This window comes from Myotis daubentonii, chromosome 17 (assembly GCF_963259705.1).
Source record: "Myotis daubentonii chromosome 17, mMyoDau2.1, whole genome shotgun sequence".
NCBI lineage: Eukaryota > Metazoa > Chordata > Mammalia > Chiroptera > Vespertilionidae > Myotis > Myotis daubentonii.
Window position 1 is genome coordinate 49,272,970 of NC_081856.1, and position 25,715 is coordinate 49,298,684.

General features: G+C 41.4%; 1 long non-coding RNA gene across 1 annotated transcript in view; it reads left to right on the forward strand.

Moving 5' to 3' along the window:
* The window catches only part of LOC132219748 (uncharacterized), an 801,764-nt gene extending 777,024 nt beyond the window's left edge, over nucleotides 1-24,740 (forward strand). Inside the window, exon 8 of the long non-coding RNA XR_009449600.1 lies at nucleotides 24,730-24,740. This is a non-coding gene — a long non-coding RNA (uncharacterized LOC132219748). The remainder of the gene's footprint in view (nucleotides 1-24,729) is intronic.
* The last annotated feature ends 975 nt before the right edge of the window (nucleotides 24,741-25,715 follow it).

Below are 25,715 nucleotides of genomic sequence, written 5' to 3' on the forward strand. Positions count from 1 at the left end.
GATTGAATAGTTGCTGAGGGTCTTTGTTTTAAGATATGCTTTTATTGATTTCAGAGAGAGATAGAGAGAGAGAGAAATATGGATGAGAGAAAACAGTGATTGGCTACCTTCTGCATGACCCTTACTGGGGATGGAGCCCACAACCTGGGCATGTGCCCTGACCTGGAATCAATCAGGCAACCTCTTGGTGCATGGAAAGATGCTCAACCAACTGAGCCACACCAGCCAGGCTGAATAGTTGCTGTTTTATATTTATTAATTATGAGTGCTTTGTAGAACAACAAAGGCTAACTGATATAGAAATAGATACCTAGAGATGGGCTGTTTTCATACAAAAATCTAGTTCATGAATTGGGGGGTTTCAGATAGGGCAATAGGTAGAGGAAGAAAAAGAGGTGAGAAAATTATTATCAAAGTCTTGTAAACTGGTGACAAAAATGTATAGAGTCTAGTTAAGTTCTAAGGAAACTGCTTTTGGAAGATGGAAAACAGATTATGTGCTTAATGTAGCAGTACCAAACTGTCATCTGAGTTAACTAGAGGAGAAAAATATTCCTAATGAATTTGCAAATCTGGCTAAGGAAATTATCAGGAAGTGTCAACTGGCTACTTTTGCTGCATATAGTAATGTGTTCAATTTACAAACAAAATTTAGTGAGAATGTAATGCAAGACTTTTTAAATGGGAAAATAAAACTATTTCATGGTTTGTTTTTTAAGAAATGGTCTAATATTAAAAATTCAATCAAAGGTGTGGCTATATAATTCTTTGTTAATCTCTCTAAAAGATTTAAAGTTATGGTTAATAAATGAATCTGTTTCTGAGAATCTTTATGGCATGTTTCTATAGAAGCCTAACTTAAAAACAGCCCTGATAAGTCTAGTGGGAGAAGACTATCCCAAAAATAACTGTGGATGTGCATTTTTACTAATAGAGCAGATTGTAATGTGATACATAAGAAACCCAAAATGGTTTTAAGGGAGTTACACAATCTAAGATAAAAGGAAATAGAGATCTTCTTCTGACCAATCATTTTTTCTCTAAGCTGCATTTTTTAAAGGTAAGAGGTGCTATATTAGAGGGCAGAGATAAGAATATTGTGAGTGGAACAAAGAGCATCTATATATATAAAAGCCTAAGCAACCATTCGACTGTTCGACTGTTAGCTATGACAAGCACTGACCACCAGGGAGCAGATGCTCAATGCACAGGCATGAAAACATGGAACAGACTAATGAATCTCAGAGGGAAGGGGGAAAGGGAGAGGGCGGGAAGAGATTAACCAAAGATCTTATAGGCATACTAGAGGCCTGGTTGCATGCTTTCGTGAACCGCTGGGGTCCCTTGACCTGGCCTGCAGGGATCGGTCCTAAACTGGCAGTCTGACACCCCCTAAGGGGTCCTGGATTGCAAGAGGGCACAGGCCAGGCCAAGGGACCCCACCAGTGCATGAATTCGTGCACCGGGCCTCTAGTAGGAGAATAGCTGTCTAAGAAATCAACCCCAGTAAACACAATCAGAGTGCGAGGCCTGACAACATGTACCTGTCTGTACTCTATAAACTGTTTTGTCCACTACTAATTTTTTTTCAATTATAGTTTACATGCAATATTTTGTATTAGTTTCAAATCTACAGAATACTGATTAGACAATCATGTACTTTATAAAGTGGTCCCCTAATATTTCAAGTACTCACAGTACCATACATAGTTATTACAATATTATTAACTATATTCCCTATGTTGTACTTTAACTCCCTGGGACTATTTTGTTAAGAGATTAAGAACTACAAATTGTATTTTATAATTTATTTAAGCCAGTAACTATTCTTTTTACCTCCCAGTTCATCCCTTGTTGAATATAAGTATCTGTTATACTTTTTATGTTCCTATCTCACCATTAGTATGTTAGGTATTTGGGGGTGGATATAACTTGTCTTTTTGGTTCTCTTGTCTCTGCATCAATAGGAATCTTAGCCAAGGATCTATACTCAAGGAGCTTCCTCTGTATCTTGACCTAAAGCACATTATTAAATCAGGGTCCTTGAGACTAATACCATTATTGAATGATATTTTGGGGATCTTCTTAGGGATTTAACAAGGAAACAAGTTAACAAGGGAAGACTGTGGTAAGCCCCTTATTCATCATGTTTCTCTCTATATATGCCCTTGGGGAGTGGCCTCCCACATTGACTCTGGGCTTGGCCATGTAAGTTGTTTTCATCAACAGAACATTATAAGATGTGATGCAAACAGTGACTTTGTGCATCGGGACTTGTTCTTTCTTGCTGCTGGAAATTCTGCATCCATGTGAAGAAGCCCAAGCTAGCCTGCTGGAGCTGGATGAAAGCCACATATGCCAAATAGGTTAATCTTAAACTCTCTCTCCTCAGTTGGTCGTCTAGATAACTAGAACTACACTAGTAATCCCAGGAGCCAAGCAGAACTGCCCAGCCCACACTCTTGACCCACAGTTTCATGGAATAAAATCATTGTTTTAAGTTACAAGGTTTGGGGATAGTTTGTTACACTATAGTTTGTTATACAGCTTCTTTGAAGCAAAGGCATTTAGATTGAAATATGCAAGTTCAGTGAAGATGACCTAGGCAAGGAAGAAAAGGAGCAATTTTCTAGGTAGAGGGACTAGCACAGATAAAGAATCTGAGGGAGGCAGGTATGTGGGGAGTTAGTTGCTAAAAGCATGTCAGAGTGACTAGAATAAGAAGAGTGAGAATAGCATGAAATAAGTTTGGTGAGGTAGGAGGTGGTCCAATTATTCATGGCCCCTATGATCACCAGCTATTGCTGCAATACTTCTCCATAATAAACAGCCCCAAAATTTGGTGGCTTAAAGCAATTATCACATTTAGGATCAGTGGCACTAAGCTGGGCTCAGCAGGGCAGCTCTGTTTGAAAATATTGGTGAATCTGGCTTGTTGCCTCGCTGTGGTTTGAATTCAGGTCTTTTCCACATGTTTTTATGCTTAGGCCAAGGCTGAGGGGGCAGGAGCCACCCAAAAACTCTTTTCATGGTGAAGGCAGAGGTGAAAGAGAGAAACCTAACCATGCAAGCATGTTCGATTTTGTAAATATTTCATCGGCCAATGCAAGTCACATGGATGAGCCCAACGTCAAAGCAAGAAGTACAGTCTTATCCTCAATTTACAGGGAAGTACATGCAACCAAAGCACGTCACACTTCATAGCAGCACTATGCATGGTAGACAAAAAGTGGAAATAATCCAAATACCCTTTCACATCCATACAATGGAATACTCTTGGACAATATAAAAGGAAGAAAGTACTGATACATGCAACAATATGGATGAACCTCAAAGACATTATGCTAAACAGAAGAATACAGACACAGAGAACTGCATATTGTATGAATACATTTATATGACGTTTCTAGAAAAGGAAGATTATAGAGACAGGAAATACAGGGGTGGGCAAAAGTAGGTTTATGGTTGTTCACGTGGAAAATAATATAATGATTAAAAAATAATAATACAAGATTAAACTCTGTTTCACATACTCACAACTAAAAGCCTACTTTGCTCACCCCTGTATATCAGTAGTTGCCTAGAACTGAGGGTGAGAGTGGAGATTTACTGCAAAAGGACCCCAGATTGATGGAAATATTCTACAACTGGATTTGGGTGGTGGCTTCACAACAGTATTAATTTACTAAAAGTCACTGAACTGTTCACTTACATTAAGTGACTGTGGCAGTATGTAAATCATATCTCAATACTGGTATTAAAATGTATAACTAATGGAATGAATGATGCTTTGGCCTCATAACAATGAAACACTTTCAAAGTCACTATTAAATGACTAACTTGATGCACTGTGGAAATATCAACCAAAACTTTACCTGACTGCTCCTTTCTTTAAGCCATCGATGAGGTGAGAATTTTCTTCAAAAGAACCACACTGAATTTTACAATAATTTTTAGTTATTCAGCTTTGGCTATAAATAAGGTGTGGGTTTGTGTTTTGTGTGTGTGTGTGTGTGTGTGTGTGTGTGTGTGTTTTTAAAATTTTTGTCCTTTGAGCTACTGCATTTTAAGTTAGTGCATGTGGTAAAAAAAAAAAAAAGTTGGCACACATAAAAGCAGCTGCAATTAATGAAGCATATTCTACTTATTGACTTTTCATATTATATGTAAAACAGAAACATGCTCTTATAAACAGGTCAAGAACTGTAAAATGTTCACTAATTGCTGGAATTTGTTCTTCTGTTTGGAATAAAAATGGATTTAACAGTCAGAATAGCTATTCAAGGGTAATAGAAGCAGGAAGGAGGGCCCCTCTGTTATTAGCAAATCTAGCAATTATCCCCAAATCAGAGCTTGTGTTCTGCAAGAACATCAACTGAGTTTGTTGAGGAGGTGCAGCTGGAGAGGTGGGAACAGCTGCCCACTCTAATGCAAAATTCCTTTGGTTAGGAGAATGCACTAACACTAATCCAAAAGATGGAGGATGAAGTTCATTCTCTCCGTGGAAAATGCCTCGGTCTATCACAGGCCAACAGCAATTCCTCACACTTCCTCTCCAGGCACAGGGAGAATGTGGCCACTATGAGATCATCTCAATTATGAATTCTTCGAAGTTACTGTTTGCAAGTTAAGCATCTGCACTGCAACTAGGTGACTGTGCCTGAGGTCCTGGGCAAGAGTGGGCTTGGGAACGTGTTTCTTCTCTCCATTCTCTCTCTCTCTTTTTTTAAATATATTTTTTACTGATTTGAAAGAGAGAAACATTGATCCACTGCCTCCTGCACGCCCCCTACTGGGGATCGAGCCCACAACCTGGGCTTGTGGCCTAACCAGGAATGGTGACCTATTGGTGCCTGGAACAATGCCCAATCAACTGAGCCACACCAGCCAGGCCTCTCCATTCTCTTTCTGTTAAGAGACTTGGGAGGAAGTTACACATGGAAGCATAAGCACAATCATAACTGAACATCACAGCTTATAAAACATTGTCATAAGCACTGCCTCTAAGTTAACATTAATTCAAAAAATATTCATTAAGAACTTTCATGAGCCCCACTCATTCCGCTAGGTGTTGTACTCACACAATCTCACTCAAACAACTGCCTTTGAAGAAACTGTGGCTACAGCTAAGGAGGTGATATAATTATTTGCTTCTCACAGTTTTGTACGGTCTCTATCATTCTGATGTACATTCAAGAGTTCAGGAACTTCAGACACTCATTGGTAAGCGACTTTCCCAAGATTGCAAAAAGTTTGAGGAGACAGGCAGAACCAATCAAAACCGGATTTTATTGCCTCATTGCTCAATGATTTGGAGCATGTTTCTTTACTTTTCAAAGCTTCAGAGTCCTCACCTGAGAAGAGATTTAATAATGCACATTTCTTGAGTTTAAATAAGAAAATCCTCTCTTGGCCCCACTTCAACCTCCACCGACTGCCCCATTTCTCCCTTCCTTTTACAGCAACATTTCTTTAAAGAGTTTATACTTTCAGTCTTCAAATTTTTTCCTCCATTTTTTTTCTTGAACCCATTCGATTTATGCTCACTTTTCAAAACTGCTTGCCATGGTCAAGAATAACCTGCCCGCTGTGTGATTTCAAGGGCCTCCATGCCCATCTCTGACCTTCCACACCAGTCCTGCTGCCGTCTCATTCTCTCAGATTCTAAATCACATCAGATCAGACCTCTGTCAAAACCCTCCGAGGGCTCTCATCCCATGCAGAATAAAAACCAAATGACCTACACCCCCCTTCTCTCTGACCTCATTTCCTATCACTCTCTCCACATCCACTCAGACCTCGTTGGCATCTTACTCCTGCAATAATTTATCGGGGGTCCTCCTCCTTCTCTCTTTACAACACATTTCATTTTGCTGTTTTCTCTTCCTGAAATTTTTCTCACTGTAATCCACATGGATGGCCCCACACCTTCCTATTCAAATGTCCAAACTTCAGCGAGGATTGATTTCCCTAACCAACCTCTTTAAATCGGCAGCCCCTCTACACACCAGCCATGCCACATCCTGTCTCACACGCACATTATGTAGTTAGGAATCTAAGCTCTAAGATGTTAAAGAACACTACACCCCATTCTCATCGTTCATGTGGTCAGCGGCAAAGGTGAGTTTCAAGCCTCTAAACTTGCCTTCATTAAAGAAGAAACTTGGGGTGAAGAGTTAGGAGGGCCATGTTTGAGGCCCTTCTTATTTGTAGAATCCATATGACCTTAGGAAAGCCAAGTCACCTTGCTGGACCCATATTTTTTCATTTGTAAATAAAGACAAAGCATTGCTATTCACTCTTAAGCCTCTTCCAGTCTCTGCAATTTTTTTTAAAGATCTCAAATGTCATTGGGAGCTGAAGATTTTCCTATAATTGTCTTGTACACTCATGTAAGGAGTTGCGTTATTTTCATTTCCAATGCAGTACTTCTGGTAAGTCAACGCAGCTGACGATCACAGGGAATAAACTACTTATCTCCGCAGTGATGTTTGACTAATTTACTTTTCTGGGGAGAGCTGGGGAAGGAGGCCCCTGGAATTGTCTCAGCTCTGTGGCGAACTGCTAATTTGAAACCACAGGGTGCTCTTTGAGAAACTGCAGACTTGCATCTGATAACCATTTTATGGGAATGCGCCTTGGCCCTTTAGTTGTGGTTCCCCGCAAAATGCCATGATGAGTGACATGCTTCCCGCAGATGAAAGCTCCATGGGGGTCGGTGCCAGAGACCTCTGACTGCACCACTTAGCATTTGCTGATTTCTGCCTATTTTCTGTGTTAAGTGGATGTCTCTGCGCTACACTCTCATTTCAATCTCTGTTATTCCAGTGAAATTCACATGTGGTCACATAGAAATCACATCCCCAGAATGATGTAAAGTGAACTAAGAGAATTAAGTTCTACGTTTAAGAGAAATATATAGGCAAGGCAAGCTTTCCAACCACGTCTTCCTTCCTTCCTTCCTTCCTTCCTTCCTTCCTTCCTTCCTTCCTTCCTTCCTTCCTTCCTGTCCTTCATTCCTTCCTTTCTTCCTTCATATTTTAGGAAGAATACTACCTCTGCAAGATGTCAGCCCCTTAAGCACTGGGTTCTTAATTTCTGCCCAGTTAAGGTGGAGAAGAAAGTAAAGTCAGAATTTAAAAAAAAAAAAAGTACAAAAACATGAAATAGTAGTAGTCAAACTTGATACGCAGTATAAGACGGTCTAGAGCTAGATTGCCTGGTTCAAATCAGAGCGGTCAGTTATAAGCTATGGGACTTAGAGCAAACTGATTCACTTCCATCCCTCAGTTTTTACATCTATGAAATGGGAAAACTCAAAAGTTCTTGTTAAGAATACAAAAGTATCTGAGATTATAAAACATTTGTGATTTTCCCTGTAACACATTGTCTTCCATGCTCCTAGCTTCTAGAGGACCTGAAATTCTCACACAAGAAGCACTAGTTGTTTTATTCTCAATATATTGAGGACTTATTCTAAACCAAGTGATGTGCTAGGTACCAGAATATGAGGATTAAATAAGTACATACCCTTTCCCTTCAGGCATGTATAGTGGGATAAAGGAAACACACACAATAACTGTTGCAAGTCTAATGCTTTTATAGAGGAAGCATATGAGGAAAAGGGATAAATTTCTCTTGGCTTGCAGAGCAAATGATATGGGGGCTCTATCTGAAAGGAAGATTAGATATGCGCATTGCAGACAGAAGATGAACCACTAACAAGACAAAGATCATATCTGCAAAGACAGCCTCATCTTTAGCTTGTTGTGTGCATGTTGGCTCACCCATTATAGGAACTTATGCATACTAGAGGCCCAATGCACGAAGATTCATGCAAGAATAGGCCTTCCTTCCCCTGGCTGCCAGCACCGCCTTCGCTCCGGCCCAGAGCCAAGGCTTCTACCTTTGTGCGCTACCCAGAGGCCCGGAGCAGCCAGGGCAGGGCAGAACACCTGTATTGTCACCATGGCGACGACACAAGCATCCCAGCCCAGCTGCCACCATCTTTGTCACGTCAATTTTCATATTCCCTCCTTATTGGCTGTGGGCATCGCCATCTTTGTTTGAGAAGTGATGGTCAATTTACATACTCCCATCTTTATTAGATAGCATATGCATTGCCCATGGACATAGATAATCAGGTGGTAAAGAACGGAGGCAGAGTGGGAACTGGGTGGAGGGGGCAAAGGGGGGAAAGAGGACATTGTAATACTCTCAACAATAAAGATAAATAAAAAATTAAAAGTTGAAAAATAAAATGTCCTACTGGCAGAAACCATCTCATCTCTGCACTTCCCTTGCAGAATGTTTTATATCTGATATAAGTACAAAAACTATGTGCTGAATTCGTTTAAATTGAAGATGCGATTTAGATAATCAGTGCTATAGAATTTCAGAGGAAGAAGTGATTCATTTTATTCAGAGGTTTCATGGAGATTTAAACTGGACTGGTAAAGGATGAAGATATGATTTTGTAAGTTAATTCTGGGAGGAGAGGAATCCAATTAGAGCAAAGAGCATGAGCAGGTAAGGATGTGAATGCTTACATGTGCACAGCAGCGACCATTTAAAATATTTATCTACTGGAATAGCATGGGCATGGCCAATCAGAATGGATCCTGAATATTGGAATGGCTGTGACATGTAAACATGCAGAACTATATCATGTGTTACAGATGAATATCAGTCATATGTACACATGCATATACACACACATGCATGCACACTACCCTGGTTTAGGTGATAGTGTAAGAGTTTTTCCTTCAGTCACTTCCAATTCAATTTTAAAGTTCAAAGCGTTCATCATTAATTGAGGACCTATATGTATGTGCCAGACACCCTGTGCTTGGCACTTGAGATATTATAAATGTTCAAATTATATACATAATACATGATACACTCCTTTAAAGACACCATAGAAGTATGGATTTAGCTTTCACTTGCAATTCCTCTTCATCCTAGCAGTAAACTCTTTCTGGCCACAGATGGCTAGGTCATATTCAGTTCTGCTGGCTTAATTAGCTACCTTTTTTCCTCTCCCCTCTGTCAGTCTTTTTGTTTCTTTCTATTGCCTATTTGTCTGTATGCTATAGGAAGATTATGAGTGGCCACTGCATGAACTCAATGCTGTGCTATTATCTGCTTAGGGCTAAATTGAAGGTTCCTCTAATCTCAAGTCATTTCTTTCCTCTAACCTTTCATTCTTTTTCCTTTGGCAGTTGCTTTCTCCTACACATTTTTCCCATGAACAAAGGACATTCAATTTCACTGCCATTCTTTCAGCATCTTTCTCTTTGGGACAGCTCTCACCACTATGAGAGCCTCAAAAGCAAAACAAAACAAAGCCAGTTTCCTTCAGGATCAAAGATAGAAGACTATTAGTCCCTTAAAATGAATCAAGGCATACCCTTTAAGGTACTATGAAAACAGATATTGTCCTTGGAAGTTAATTTAGACTTCCTGGTACCTTTATGCTAGCTCCTACACTTTTTCTTCTTAGTAGGAGGCAATATTACATATTGGTTTGGCGTGTGGGCACCATTACTAATTAGCAGTGTGACTCTATAAATTCCACTTTCCTCGACTATAAACAGACATAGTAATACCTCACTCACTGTGCAGGTGTGAGGTTAAAAAAAATAATAAAATGCTTAGGATGTTATTAGCTTTTACTGTAATTATCACATGTTGTTTTTCTTCTGCTTTTTTCTTCCTTCTTCTTCTCTTTCTCATCCTCTTCCCTTTCCTTTCTCATCTTCTTCTCCTCCTCCTCCTTCTTCTCTGGGCTATTCCACTGAGTTTATGTTTCACATCCATCTGCTGACTTTTCATGACCTTGCACTGACACTACTAACCAATGGAACCTCGCTATTTCAGCACACATCACTTCCGCTCTAAGATAAAGCTGATAAACTTACCCTGACTGGTTTGGCTCAGTGGGTAGAGCATCGGCCTGCGGACTGAAGGGTTCCGGGTTCGATTCCAGTCAAGGGCATGTACCTTGGTTGCAGACACATCCCCAGTAGGGAGTGTGCAGGAAGCAGCTGATCGATGTTTCTCTCTCACAGATCAATGTTTCTAACTCTCTATCCTCCCTTCCTCTCTGTAAAAAATCAATTTAAAAAGTATACATATTTAATTTATTACAGTCTAACTTTAAATAACATTATACTTTTTCCTTTCAGGACTTTAAAGATGGCACTCCATTGTCTTCTGGCTTTCATGCCATCTGATGAGAAGTCTGCTCTAATTCAACCATTTCCTTCTTTCTATTTAGTGTGCTTTTTATTTCTTTAGCTCCCTTCAAGTATTTCTCTTTATCTTTGATTTCCAGAAATTTTAATATAATGTCTATAGGCGTAATTTCTTTTTATTTGGTATTATTCTGCTTGATGTGATCTTAGCTTCTGAAATTTATGATATATTTTATTATTTCATAGAAATATTTCTTTCCCCTCTGAAATCCCAATTTGTTTCTTATACCTTTAAAAAAATTTATCATTTGTTTCAGATGCTCTCTTTTGTTATTATTTATTTCATTTTTTTCTCTCTTTATGTTCAAAATGGGTCATTTCTATTGATCTGTCTTTGGTCTCTTTGATTCTTTCCCTGGGAATGTGGAGTCTCATAATGAAACTATCTGAATAATTTTTCATCTCTGCTGTTTTATTTCCTAGTGTTTTCATTTGATACATTATTCTAGGTTCAATTTCTGTGATGAAATTTCTCATTTTTTTATGCTAGCTCAAATTCTCTTCTGGAAATCTTAACATAGTTAGTAATCATTATTAAATTATCTATTGGGTAATTTCAATATACTATGGCTCATCTCAAAATCTGATTATATTACATTTCTTTGTCTTTTGATGTTTTCTTTTCCTTGCTTTATTGTATGCTTTTCAATTTTCAAGGGAATGTTGTACTTTTGTTAAAACACTGTAGACTCAAGTAAATAGTAATAAATAGTATCTCTTTTGCCTTTGCTTCCCAGGGATTATATACTCTCACACTAACCCACACCTGGCTTTTAATAATTTGCTTAAAAATTTAGCTGAATTCTTCTTACCCACTTGTATGTTTCTCAGAATCATTTCACCCTATACTTTGCCACCAGTGAGAAAATGCTGGAATTCCATCTCTAGTTTTTGGATTCCAGACGGTGTGGTTTCCTGTAGCTTCGGGTCTTACTGGGTGGAAGAAAAGTTATGATTTGGTACCCTATCAAGCTTTTACTTGTTGTTAAGGTATGCCAAGCAACATTCTTTCCAGTCTTCTGTATTTTAGGTGAAAGTGAAACTATAATTTATTCTCTCAACAAATATTTCTGGAAAACCCATGATGTTTCAATAGCCGCTCTATGAACTGAATTAGCAGGTTGAAAAAACCCAGTCTCTACTTCAAGAAGCTCACAGTCTTTTTGGAGAAGCATGTCTCATATATTCACTCAACTCAGTGAACCCTCTTCCGGATATGTGAGTAAAGAACTGTGGAAGTAGAGAACGCGATGAGTCATTCTTTACAGAAGGCTCCAAATGGGTGACAGAGACGGCTACATTGGAGTTGGACTTTAACGAACAGCTCTTAGTTCCACCATGGAATATTCAGAAGGGAACTTTATGCAGAAAAAACTGCTTCTGAGAAAGCAAAGTACTGGGGAAAGTCTGTTTGGTCAGAAGCACAAAGAACATGAACAAGAGGAGGATGCGTGTCGCGTAGAGATAACGTATGTAATCACTTTTAAGGAGAAGCCAAGGTGGCTCACTTTGTTTTGTTTTTGCTGTTGAAGAAATATATATAGGATACATAGGTACTCAGTAATACTTACTGAGTAGATACCAGTATATACATACACTTAAACTGTTTCATTTTGCCTCCAATGATCAGTCTTCTCTGTTTTACAGAATAGGGAGTTCACAACCTTTCTCTCTCATTTTTTCACCCACCAGTATTTTTCAACTCCTATCTCTCTCATTTTAAATTTTAAATTCATTTACATCACACATAAATCTATAGTTAAAGCTTCCATGAATAACTGGACGAGTGGGCAGGTCCGCCTAGGATTCTTACCTGGTAATGATCGGCTGTGACTGAGAACCTCTTTCCTCTCTTAAAGGTGTCATATACTCTCTGTAGTCCTTACCTGGCTCTCTTCATAATGTTACTTTATGGCCCTGGTCCCTGTAGAATTTTGAGCATCGTTGCTCTGTTATCTTCACACATCCCTCCGTCATGTCTGGCTTTTCCCTGCTCCCAAGCTGTATGCAGATCACCATATACCAGGCATTGTACCTGCCTCGATTGTTTTCTTTAAATGCTCAACATCAATGATACCCCACAAGTTCAAGTGTATGAGACATTTATATTCATTATTGTATTTGACACTCATCTAGTGAGGTGGGCATGGCAGGTATGGAAAGTTTCCCTGTTATTGATATATTTTAAACGTATGAGGAAGCGAAGATCCATGCCACAGAGCTAGGAAGTGCTGAAATTCAGCTAACTACTCCCATCTCTGTCACTTACTTTCAGCATCTTTTCAACACCACGTTTCACATTTTCAGCTATTCTTTATATGACTTCAGCCATCACCTAGCAATCTGCTCATTTCAATAGTCTCTCACCTCACTGCCTTACTCCAAGTCTCCACATGTTTCTAGTTTCCTTTTTCTGTCCTTTTCGCTAACTTGAGGTAGTCTGGTATGACTAGAATGCAAGCTGCGCTCGTGGTTTAAAACATTTGTGCTCCCTCCCCCCTCCAAAATCAACAAGAGCTGCTGAGTCTATGAATTTAAAAGTAGAATTTAGACCAGTAATTATAGCTAGAGAGTTGAAGACTTTTCAATGGTTTTTCTTTTCTTAGGCTTATCATCTCAGAGCTGCCATCTGAATTTCTGATCCTTTTTTTCCCAGTAATTTCCCGGAAGAAGTACAAATTTGTTTACACAGCATGCCTAATGACCGTTAGTGGGATAACTAGGGGGAATCAATTGACATATTATTTGAGTCTGTCTTTTGAAACATAAGAACACCACATCCCACAGATTCCCAGAAGAATCAGCTGCCTTTTTAAACAAGACAGGTATTTAAAACAAGAAGTGCGCCCCCACCCCCATCCCCAGCGCCCCACCACCCAGAGGAAAAATTTGAGGATTCCGACAAGATCAACGCAAATTATAAATAATTCAGGGATTTGCCATTTGTGTGGAATAGGAATGACTCGTATCTTTTAAAATATCATTATTCATAAATTCGACTTTAGCTGCTCTGTGATTAAATCTATTTTTTCTTTTTCTGGCCAAATATTTGTGACATGAAAAATGGAATGGATTTTATCTCTAATTTGATCCTTCCGGAAGTACATTAAGTAGCAAGAGCTGACCTCACTGTGTGAAAGGACATCTCTCCTACGAAATCCGGGTGCAGCTCAGAGCCACGCTCCCCGTTTCACCTGTTTTTCTAGTCCGCTCTGGACTTTTTCTGTTGGAGGAGAGGATGGCAAGTACAGTCTAAAATACGAATTGACCCTCCTCTTTCATCATTAAGAAGAATAAGTATGTGTGGTAGACAAAACAATGGTTTACATACAATAAAACCATGCATGCTTGGTATCTTACAAAGTGTGTACAGTCCTTTTTCCCAGGGAAAGAAAGAAAGGTTATGGGTGATCAGTTTACTAGAGTGGTTTAGGAATCTAGATCAACATAAATATGGATGTATCTGATGGCATCTTTTATTTTCATCACCTCTAGGCTGGCATCTTCATGCTGGCATCTTCTCTCAAGCCTTGCTAAGCCGCCAGGAAGTCAGGTCAAGCTGTGGTACCACACTGAATCACTCCTCTGTCGCTTTAAAGTATACTGGATGGACGGCTTATCTCAGGGTGTTGAAAGCAACAATAATGGTCCAGCCTGGAGTTTTTCAGGGCATGTTAGTCAGGGTTCTCCAGAGAAACAAAACCCATAGGAAATGCACGCATGCACTTACATGTAAGTACATGTACATAAAGAGATTTGTTATAAGGAATTGGCTCATGCGATTAGGAATGCAGGCAAGTCCCCAGATCTGCAGGATGAGTCCGAAAGCTGGAGACCCAGGAGAGCCCATAGCTTACAAGTCTGTGTGCAAAGGCCTGAGAACCAGCAAAGCTGATGGTGCAGGTCCTATCCGAATGCCGACAGACTTAAAACCTAGGGCAGTGATGGCGAACCTATGACACTCGTGTCAGAGGTGACACGCGAACTCATTTTTTTGGTTGATTTTTCTGTTAAATGGCTTTTAAATATATAAAATAAATATCAAAAATATGTCTTTGTTTTACTATGGTTGCAAATATCAAAAAATTTCTGTATGTGACACGGCACCAGAGTTGTTAGGTTTTTCAAAATGCTGACACACCGAGCTCAAAAGGTTCACCATCACTGACCTCGGGCGTGCCAATGTTTCAGTTGGAGTCTGGAGGCAGGACAAAGCAGAGGTCTGAAGACAATCAGGCAGGAAAAAATTCTCTCTAACTTAGGGGAAGGTGAGCCTTTTAGTTGTATTCGTGCCTTCACCTGATTATACAAGGCTCGCACCCATTAGGGAGGGCAATCTGCTTCACTCGGTCTATCAATTTAAGTGTCAATCTCTTCCCAAAACATGCTCACAGAAATACCGGGGAGGAGGGGGTCCAGTTACGGTGACCCAGAAAACGAACCCTCACACAGTTCCTTGGGTTCCTGGGAGCCCATCATGGATATGCGCCTCATAGCTCACTCAGACGTGTGCAAGCATCCAGTTCTCACCAGCTGTTAGGCTGAGGGTTTACGTCCTTTGTGGGTTGTTAGCCGGAGGTTGCTCTCAGTCCCTTGCCATATCGCTCTCTCCAACATAACAGCTTGCTTCATCAAAGACATCAAGAGAAAAAGAATCTGCTAGCAAAATGGATGTAACCAAATCACAGAATGGATAGCTTATCACTTTTTGCCATACTCTACTGGTTACAGTCACTGGGTTCAACCTGTACTGAAGTTGAGGGAATTTCCTACAGGTGTGACCACCAGGAGGCGGGCACCCTGGGAGCTGTTGTAAAAGGGTGCCTTTCACACAATTAAAATGCACATAAAATGCTGGAGTGAGGAAGGAATACAAATATTGAAACAGCAGAGAGGGGATTTGTCCCAATACGAAAAAACCTAGATTTGGGGGTCATTTTAAAAATTCGTACTAGCTCTATGAGTTTGGGCAAATAAATTATTATCATTTAGCTTGTTTCTTCACTTAGTATTAAAATAGATATTGTTTTCTGTTGTTTTTTGCCCAGTATCATTCCCTTTTTCGTCCAGTATTAGAACTCGGTTATCTTTTGTTCTCCCATCCTCAGGCCAAGCGACTGTAGATCTGATACAATGCCCCCACTCCTACATGAGCATAGGAAGTAGGCCTGGCCATGCTAAGTCTAGTACCCAGTTCAGGATGGAACATAAGATCCATTCTGTGTCCATCAGAGGCAGGTCTACGACTTCTTTCTGGAAATATTAGGAAAGAAAAAGCACAGAAGGAGACTTTACTTTGATTGGTGAAGAAACAATACAATCCCTAATATGCAAATAGACCGAACAGCGGAAAGACCGGTCACTATGACACACAATGACCACCAGGGGGTAGACTTTAAATGCAGGAGCTGCCCCCTTGTGGTCAGTGTGCTCCCACAGGGGGAGCGCCACTCAGCCACAAGCCGGGCTCATGGCTGGTAAGCGCAGCAGCAGTGGCGGGAGCCTCTCCCACCTCCACGGCAGTGCTAAGGACCCTTTAGGGGATGTCCGACTGCCCAGGAGCTGTCCTAAGCCGGCAGTCAGACATTTCCAGAGAGGTCCCAGACTGCAAGAGGGCGCAGGCCAGGCTGAGGGACCCCTCCACCCCCCAGTGCACGAATGTCATGCACCGGGCCTCTAGTATATAGATAATGTATTACAGAATTGTACACTGGAAATCTATGATTTTATCAACCAATGTCACCCCAATAAATTCAATTTTTTTAACCAAAAATAAGCCTTTTCCGATAAGGTTGAGAGAATGTAAATCTGCAGTTTCCTGTGGCCATCTGGTTACTGAGCAGAAAAAGTCTGAGTGAGACTAAAAGCTAACACAAAAATTCAATAATGAGATACAAACAAAGAGATGGATTCCTAAAGATATTGAACACCTGGATGCAGCCTTGCCTGAAGCGAGACAACCCTGCCTCCAGTTATATGAGCCAATACCTTTCTGCGTAAGTCTATTTGAGCTGGGTTTCTGGCAATTGCCCGACCCGTCCTGCACTTAGAGAAGTGTGCAGCACACAGCTGGTTCTCAGCAAACGTACACTGACTAATGTATGAAAGAGCAATTTTTGGAAGATTAGCATTGAAACCTAAGGTACAGGAAGTTGGAACATATTCCCCCCTCACTGAGTCTTCTTGAACCCTAAAAATTCCATGGCTGGCTGCTTCCCAAAACACCTCTTTGAGGCTTTTCCTTTGAACTTGTGTCCAGAATATTCGAGGATGGCTTAGGCAGCTCTCTGTTCATTCACCACTATCCCCAGGCTCGCCGCTGTGTAGGTGGGCCGAACTCATAAAACTCTATCTCTCAGCAGCCTCAGGCACAGGAAGTTGGCCCGTGCAAGTTCCAAAAGGAAAAAAAAAAAATCACCCAGCGTACAAGACCCAGAGCAGGAAGCAAAACTAATGAAAGAATGTCCTCAGCTTTCACAGGAAATTATTTTCACTCCGCCTCTATAAAAAGTAACAGATTTGACCCTTCATCTCTCCCACCTCCTTCTCAGCTAACCTCCCCATAGAGGCAATGGGAGAGCAGGGGCCAGACTGAGGCAGTGAGAGACAGGCCACTTTTCCTGAAAATGATCATCAGAAACCAGTTTGTCATAGCCAGAGGCTGCAAAGAGTAGCTAAGGTTAGCGAGTGGTTGAATTAGACAATTTAGAGGGGAGAAATTCATAGCAGTTACTAGTGATCACAGAAGCAAAGTGGCTCTTTCAGATAAGATACCAGAGACATGAAAGAAAAAATGCTTTCAGGCTGCCTTTCTGACAGTATTAACAGTATTATAATAATTTTATTTAATCCTCACCCAAGGATATACTTATTGATTTTGAGAGAGAGAGAGAGAGAGAAAGAGAGAGAGAGAGAGAGAGAGAGAAACATTGATAGGTTACAAATTGAACCTGCCATCTAGCTATGTGCCCTGAATCAAACCAGCAACCTTCTGATGGACAGGCAACATACCAACCAACTGAGCCACTCGGCCAGGTGGTATTATCACTATTTATCAAGGAAAGTTAAGATATCGAATACCTGGATTTGATTTTGATACTATATTGAGGATAAAAAGTAAAGGCTGAAATGGAATCAATGAACTTAGACAACAAGGTCTCAGGAGTAAAAAACTGGTCATTCTGCATTTTTCTTTGAAGCCCCTGGCAGCTAGAATCTGGTCAGCCAGCCCAGAAAACAGGCTGCTGTCCACCCAGGGGGTAGGGGGGCATTGAGAAAGACTGGATCCATCACTGCTATGCAAAGAAAGAACATATACAGATGCAAGATCCAGCTAATCAAGGATCTCAGCATCACACTGAATCAAGGGCCCAGGTGACAAGGCCTTGACCTGGGCTCATGTGTAGGACTAGCAAGGAAGGGAAGGAGCAACCAGCCCCAACCCTAAGGGAATTACTCAAGTCTCATCCCTTGTGACCCTGAGACCCAGGAAGTCTGGGGCCACTTTTCTCCTATTTTTTCACACTATCCTCACTGCTTAGTACAGAGCTTGGCAGGCATATTTTTTGATTATATAAATAAGTGCATGAATAAATAAATGACTACTTCTGCCAAAAAAATGAAAAGAGAGAACATATTTCAAACCCCCTGATCAAGATGGAGTTAGAAAACATTTTTAGAACACTTCAATCAAGAAATGATTCTTACATCAGCACACTATTTTATACTTTGGGGTTTATAAAGACCATTTCACATCTAACATATAAAAAAATTTGATCCTCAAAATTCTAGATGCCAGGCAGACCAGATATTCTTTCATTTACTCACTCAATCACCATACGTTAAACTCCTGTTACTGCCAATCAATTTGTTAGCAAGTTGGCATTTGGAACTGCTCAAAATGTGATCTATTCCATGCCCTCAAGAGAACACACACACACACACACACACACACACACACACACCACAAATACACACATGCACACAAAATAATTACAATAAAATATGCATTTTGACAAATAATCACAACAAAATGTGGCAAGTGTTAATGGAGGGACCAAGAACACAGACGCTGTTGGGTAACTTGCCTATGGCAACCAGGAAAGCTTCACAAACGTGATAACAAGTTAAAGGAAGAAAAATAATTTGGCAAATATCCAAAGGTAGAAGATGACTTTCCAGAGACAGGATAGAGCAAACACAAAGCATCATTAGATACAACAGAACAGAAATACATGCTCGACAGTGGCAGGATCTGAAACTAGAAAGTTGAGGCCAAATCAAGGGTTGTGACCATCAAGCTTAACTCTTGTCTTTCATGCCATGGAAGCCATTCAAGAACATTAATGGGGGGAAAAGGGTAAGGTGTGTGAATTTGCAATTTATAACCAGATTTTGCAGAAGGGGAATTCAAGTAACACGGTTAGATGCCTTTTCTTAGGTCAGAGAGAGTAATAGGAGAGGCAAGTTTTTGTTAGATTAGAAATGAAAGGTCAAAATATCTGCTTCCTGTTCCCTGTTTAATTATTAAAAACAATATTTTTCATCTGGAAAAATAGTTAATTATAATCAGACTAGAAATTCATGTACCTGAAAATCTTTAGAAGGGAAAATGGAGGGGAAGGAACAAGATAGAATAGCAGATACAATACAATTCTTATCAGTCTGAATCTGTTTTACATTTCATTCCAGACTCTGCAAATTAGCACCAACACAATGAATCTTTTTGTAAATTAATGAGGGCAACAGCGGGAAAGAATCAATCAGCCAGTCTTGTCCCAAAACCCTCCTAGGTAATAACCTGCCATGAACCTTGGAGTCATGACCCCAGACTAATAGCCTGCTTCATACTCTTTGAACAAAACAATTAAATAATCACATTCCTCCAGGTCCAACTTCCTGAATGTATTAATTAGATTAAAACACACTTGTCAGGATCCCTTGAGAGGAAGGGTTTGCTGAATGCATTTTCCCCTGCCCTCCGGCTCCCAATGGCATGTCCTGCTTTCACATACGGGGACATGATCAGGGGGTTAGAACATACAGGGAGCCTCTACCTGCCTGGGCAAGCCTCTTTGCCACACACCTCAGCATATTCCTTCTAGACTTGGCTCCCCCACACCTCCTCTCACCGGGACTCCTCTGCCAATGGCATTCTTCCTCCTCCACTGGGTAAATACCTGCCTTTCAGTTCTAATTGGTTTATAAACACTTAAGGCTTTCAATTGATAACTCTTCTTGGCTTAATTTCAACATTTCATTCATCCATCCATCCATCCAACCATCCATCCAATCTTTATGAGAGATGATCTCAAGTCCTGGTCCTGCTACTTCCTATCTCTATAATCCTAAGCAAAATACCTAACCTCTCTGTGACTTAGTTCCTTCATCTGTAAAGTGGGAACAATAATAGGTCATACCTTGTGTGGCTTTTTTGAGGATTAAATGAGTTAATGGTTATGAAGGGATTTAAATAGTGCCTGGTTCATGTAATCATCAACCACTTGGTACTGGGATTGCGGGGGAGTCGAGTATGAAAAGGGTACTGCTCCTACCAAAACGTACTAAACGTGGGGGGGGGGGGGGTGGCGGACAAAATAGATCCAACCATACATGAGATTACATGCAGCAAAAGAGAGAGGGAGATGGCATCCTCAGAGCACTGAGGCTGGCTGCCCGCCTGCCACTCTTCCAGGCTCTTCGGAGACATCCCAGAGCTTCCATCAGGTCTCTGCCCAGCCATAGCCTTTTCCAAAGCACTGACCTAAACAGCAGTACTCACACTCTCTATTCCCTTTACACTACTTTCCCTCATAACGTGTCAGTAGCTGTCATTATATGAAGTATTTACCCTTTCACATTTGTTTACATCAGTTATTCTCAAAGTGGCCCATGGAACTTAGGAACTTATTAGGAATGCATATTCTTGGGCCCCACTCCAGATCTAAGAAATCAGAATTTCAGGGAGTGGGGTCCAGTCATCTGTGTTTCAATAATCACCTGCAGATAACTTTGATTCTTACTAATGTCTAAGAACCGCTGGCTTATAGTCTGTCTCTGTTGGGGATGGAAGCTCCTGGAAACAGGGGAGTTTTCTGTTGCTTGTTTCTCCCTGCCACTCTGATCCGTGTCTAACGCATCCTACATGTTCAGTCAGTAACTGATAAATAAGAGAACAAATGAACAAATGGGTGACTAGACTTCACTTGGTGGCCGAGCCAAATTCAGTACCCAATCAGTTCTCTATCACCTGGCTCTATTTTCTTTCACAACCTGCCTGTAAGGTATCATTTCAATAAAAATAAATAAATAAACAAAAAAAAAACAGTCTGCCAATCGAAAAAGTTAAATCACTTATATCCAAGTCAAGAGATAGTGGATTGTCTTTCCCTTTCTTTCTTAGCCTCTATGTGTCTTTCTGTTGGAAAAGATGCTTAGAAAACAGTATTTATACCAGAAGAAAGATATAGGCATACAAACACTCAGTAGCTCATCAAAGCATCAGTATTTGAGCATCAGATGATATTGAATTGGCTTAGGAGACACAGAACAAATGGAGTTGATAAAAATCCAGTTTACAGGTTTTTGCATCAAGTTAGCAAAGAAGAATTCTCATACCCAACAAGAATATGTCTGTAACCACCACAAACAGCCCAAACAGCGCAATGGGAAAGGAGGGGGGGGGGGAGGAGGGGGAGGAGGAGGAGGAGGAGAGGAGGAGGAGGAGGAGAAGGAGGAGGAGAAAGAGAAGGAGGAGGAGGAGGAGAGGAGGAGGAGGAGGAGAGGAGGAGGAGGAGGAGGAGGAGGAGGAGAAAGAGAAGGAGGAGGAGGAGGAGAGGAGGAGGGGGAGGGGAGGGGAGGGGAGAGGGAGGGGGAGGGGGGAGGAGGAGGAGGAGGGGAGGAGAGGAGAGAAGAGACAGGGAGGAAGGGAAGGCAGAGGTGGAAGATGGAGACAGGAGGAACAGAGACAGGCGGGTGCTATGGATCCATGGCCATACTGCTTCCAGAAAAGCAGCATGCTCTCTCCCTGTTGAGCACCATGGCAACAAGCCCACATTATGTACTGCCCTGCGGTCCTGTGGTGCATCCACGGCAAGTTAAAAAGCCAAAGAGAGGAGAAGCAGAAAGCTTCTCTGGAGCGAAGGCTGAGCCCCGCATAGTGAATGCAAGGATCCAGGTGGACTTTCCAACATCTCAACGTGGGGCCCCATGTTCACCGCAGCAGGGAAGGGAAGGAGGATGGGCAAGCCCACCCAGATGTGACACCAGTCATTCTGCTTACAACTAGAACCAGTCCTTCACAAGGGGCTGGAAGATGGGGGTGGGAGGGACAAGTGCATATTCATATTCAGTGAGCAGTTACTGTTTCTGCCACAGGCACAGCAGAAGCTCAGGTAAAGGGACTGAGAACACAGGACTAGGTAATGACCACTTTGAGCTTCACTGTGTGATAAGGCCCATGCTGCTCACAATGCAGCATCTCTACATCACATCAATCCTTGAAAGTACATATAATTATCTTCATTTTGTAAACTTGCCCACAGGCTTTCACTTAAGAAGTGATAGAGACAGGACCTAAGTAATACATCTCCCACTTCTAACCCACCTCTACCCCAACTCCAGGGAGCTCAGGGAACACTAGGTTCTCAGCTGGAGAATCAACTGATAGCCATTTCTGAGGATAGACTTTCTTAACCTCAACTAACAGGTTAGGTCCCCTATTAGGCGTTCTCATTTCACTTGGAATTTTTCCTTCAGACATAATGTCATAATTTTAATCATTCCTGGTTATTCATTGTCTCAATGGTAGGGTAGGAGTTTCATGAGGGCAGGAAGGACGCATGTCTTGTTTACTATATATGTCCTCCCTCAAGCATGGTGTCCCACATACAATCAACAATCCGTAAATACTGCCAAGTGAGTGATAGTGCCTTTTCCTGTTTTCATTCTTCTGATCCATCCCCCACTCCAGGAGACTGTTTCAAAATAAGGCATTTAGGCAGTGTTGCCAAATCCTTCAGGCCCACACACTGTCAGTAACAATGGTCCAAACTCAAGCTGGTGTTAAAACTCTGGCCTCAAGCATATCCCCCTGACTGGGCCACTATTATAACCCATACACTCAATGCCCTTTAAAATACCTGCCTAGCAATCTCTCATCACCTGTGGATGACTTTGATTTGGATTTGGTGGTTCTCATTTGTAAGGGAGAGGGAAGAGGCCATTCTACATGGGAAAACCAGTATAATCAAAGACAAGGAGGCTGGCTCTAGGTAGATAGTATATTTTAAAAATGCAAAGAATTCTCCTGAAAACTGTGATCCTAAGACACTTTTTTCAGACACATAGGTTGATGGTCACTAAGCCACTGTGGTTACTAACACCTTCCATCCCTTTTCTCTAAAGACTGATGTTCCCATAGCAACCACACTCCCGACAACAGCCCATTTCTCTCCTCCTGTCTTTAGAAAGCTGGAGGCCCTTGGGAAGGTGGTGAGGAGGGAAGTGAGATGGGGGTAACATTTATTTTGCTACCGAATGCCAGGCCCTTTGCCATCTGCTTTTCCTACCACATTCACTCCATCCATTCCTGACACGTAAGTTTTATTTCCACTTTGTAGAAGACAGAATTAAAGTTCAGTGCACTGTAGTAATAGGAACAAAATCAATCAGCAAACTGATGATCAGACTCAGGGTTGTCTCATTTTAAAGATAATGCCGATTCTATAATATCCTTATTACTCTACTAGTAAGTGTGGGACTCAGCACCCCTGCCCCCAGCATGGGCACCATCTGGGAGCTGGTTGGAAATGCAGAATGTCAAGGCCTTATCCAGGCCTCGGGAATCAGAATCTGCATTTTAATAAACTCAACAGGTGAAACACTGTGCTATTACCAGTGCTTCTCAATCTTAGCTGCCCATGAGAATCACTTAAGAGTTTTGAAATAATCCTTCCCTGGATCCCACACCAAACCAATGAAATCAGAATCTCTATGGGTGCAGTTAGGACGTCAGTGTGTCTTAAAAGCTCCCCCACCCCAAAGATTCTAATGTGCAGCCTGATTTAAGAACAACTGTTGTACGCCATTCTACCTCCTTATGGAGAAATGCATTAACCCTTCTGGTGGCAGAACCTGTTCTTCGAAGAGGCTTGGGAAACCCAAGCAGGACAGAAACACAACCATCATTTGTTTCTGTTACTGTCACTCAAAGGGAAGTCAGTGTTCCAAGATCAGCTAAAAACACACTCAAGTCAAAGATCTCTCTGCTTTTCATTCATATTCCAGAGTTGTTTTCTAGAGGCATAACTGGTGAAATCATATTTTCTAAACATTTAACTCGCAAATTACCACAATACTAATAAATGCCAAAGACGTCTTTAGAGTCTCATTTCTTTTTAACAGGAAGTCACAACTTGTTGGAAGGAAGATGGTAATAGGTTGTAAAGTAAAATAATTGGAGCCTTCCAATTTAACCCTTAAAATCATAATGACTTTCACTTTTAGGATAATGAGATGAAGAAATGTTTACCCTTCAGCATCTGGTAGGAGGAAAGACCAGTTGCTTTAGTAAAAATAGAGAAATGACCCTTTAACATAGGTGAACTTCTAAAGGATGTGAACTTCTAAAGGATGTAGTTAAGACTGGTGCTGTTGCTTCATATTCAGGAAACGTTTTTGCTTAATAGGAGGCCAAGAGGAGCAAGGAGAGGGAGAGAGAGAAAGGCGGGGGGGGTGGGGGGGGGGATGAATTCTAGAATTCTGAAACAGTGAATTCCAGTCCAATGATGAGTATGTTTGGGTTTCCTTTAGAAAGTGATCAAGAGACATAGCTCTGCTTTTAGCTCTACTTGGGACCAATTCAAATTCAAGAGCTGAAAATAGAATTATTAGTGCTAAAATTTTGGAGAAGACTTTGGACATCCCTGAACTGTGGGATTTAGAACATTTGTGAAAATTAATCCTAGAGAACAGTTTTCTGACCAGCTGCAACCTGGTAGGTCAGGCAAATACGCTGTTTCCTTCCTTGCATGACCATAGTAATGTGTAGAAATTTTGCCCTAGTTAGTAGGTCGCATCTTCACGAAATGGAGTGAGTCAACTCCCAAAAATATGCAGATTTCAAAGTAGGAGTTCACAAGGCATCCTGAGATGTGGACGTTTGAGTAAAGTACTGGGTATCTTCAATAGGACTGAAGCATAGTCCTTCCAAAGGCTCCCTTCCTCAGGGACCACCTTCCATTGTATGTTGTCAGTTATGCCCACATGAGGTTGTTAGCTCCCCTTATTTGCTTTGTTCAACAAGCCCTGCAGGGTCTGGTCTCCACCCAGGGTCTAAGGTGGACCTTTCCAGGACATTAGCATCTCATAAGCCACTCATCACATTTGAGAGTAAAAGAAGTCTTCCATCAAATGCATCCAAAAGCACAAAGAAACAGAGGTAATGAGAGCCAAGTTCTAAATATTTCAAGAGGGTTGAATATCAAACCAGATAAACTGCCCAAAGGGCTAACCAGAGCTGGAAAAAGATAATGGTAAAAGGTTTAAAAAAAAAAAAAGTCATAGGCTATATAATGTGTTAGATTGTGTCTCCCAATAAGATATGTTTAAGTTTTAATCCTTGGAACCTTAGAATGTAACCTTATTTGGTCTGTGCAGATGGAATTATGTTAAAACTAGAGGCCAGTGCACAGATTCCTGCACATTGAAAGGAAATTAATTAGAAGGTGGCTGCCGCGCAGGGCGGGGCGGGACTGGGGAGACAGGCTGGACACACCCTGGAGTCAACCTCCCCTGGTCCCTCCCCAGCTGTCCCGCTGCACCTGGGGCAGCACTGCAGCTCAAAGGGCGTCTGCGGAGTGAGCTGATCCCTCTGGTAGGTGGGGTCCCTGGGCCTGGCCTGCGGGGATCCTGTGAAAACCAGCTCTCCAACATCCCCCAAGGGGTCCCGGAGTGCGAGAGGGCACTCTGCAAAGTTGCTGTCACTCAGCAGCTCCTGCATTGAGTGTCTCCCCCCTGGTGGTCACTCATAGCTACCAGGAGAGGCCTTAGAGCTACTGGTAGGATGGTCGGATGATTGCTTAGGCTTTTATATATATAGATGAGGACATACTGGATTAAGGTGGGTCCTATGTCCAATGACTGTTGGCCTTACAGGAGAAAGCACACACATGCAGAGACAAACACAGAGAAGATGGCCCTGTGATGACATTGGCAGAGATGCGAGTTATGCAGCCATATGCCAAGGAATACCTGGACCCACCAGAATCTAGAAGGAGCAAAAAAAGAAAGTTTCTTTCCTAAAACTTCAGAGGAAACATGACCCTGCCAACACCTTGCCTTCATATTTCTGGCCTCCAGAATGTGAGGGAATAAATTTTAAGCCACCCAGCTTGGGGTCCATTGCTGCAGCAGCCCTAAGAAACTAATACAGGCTGTGAGTGAACTTTGGGAACCATA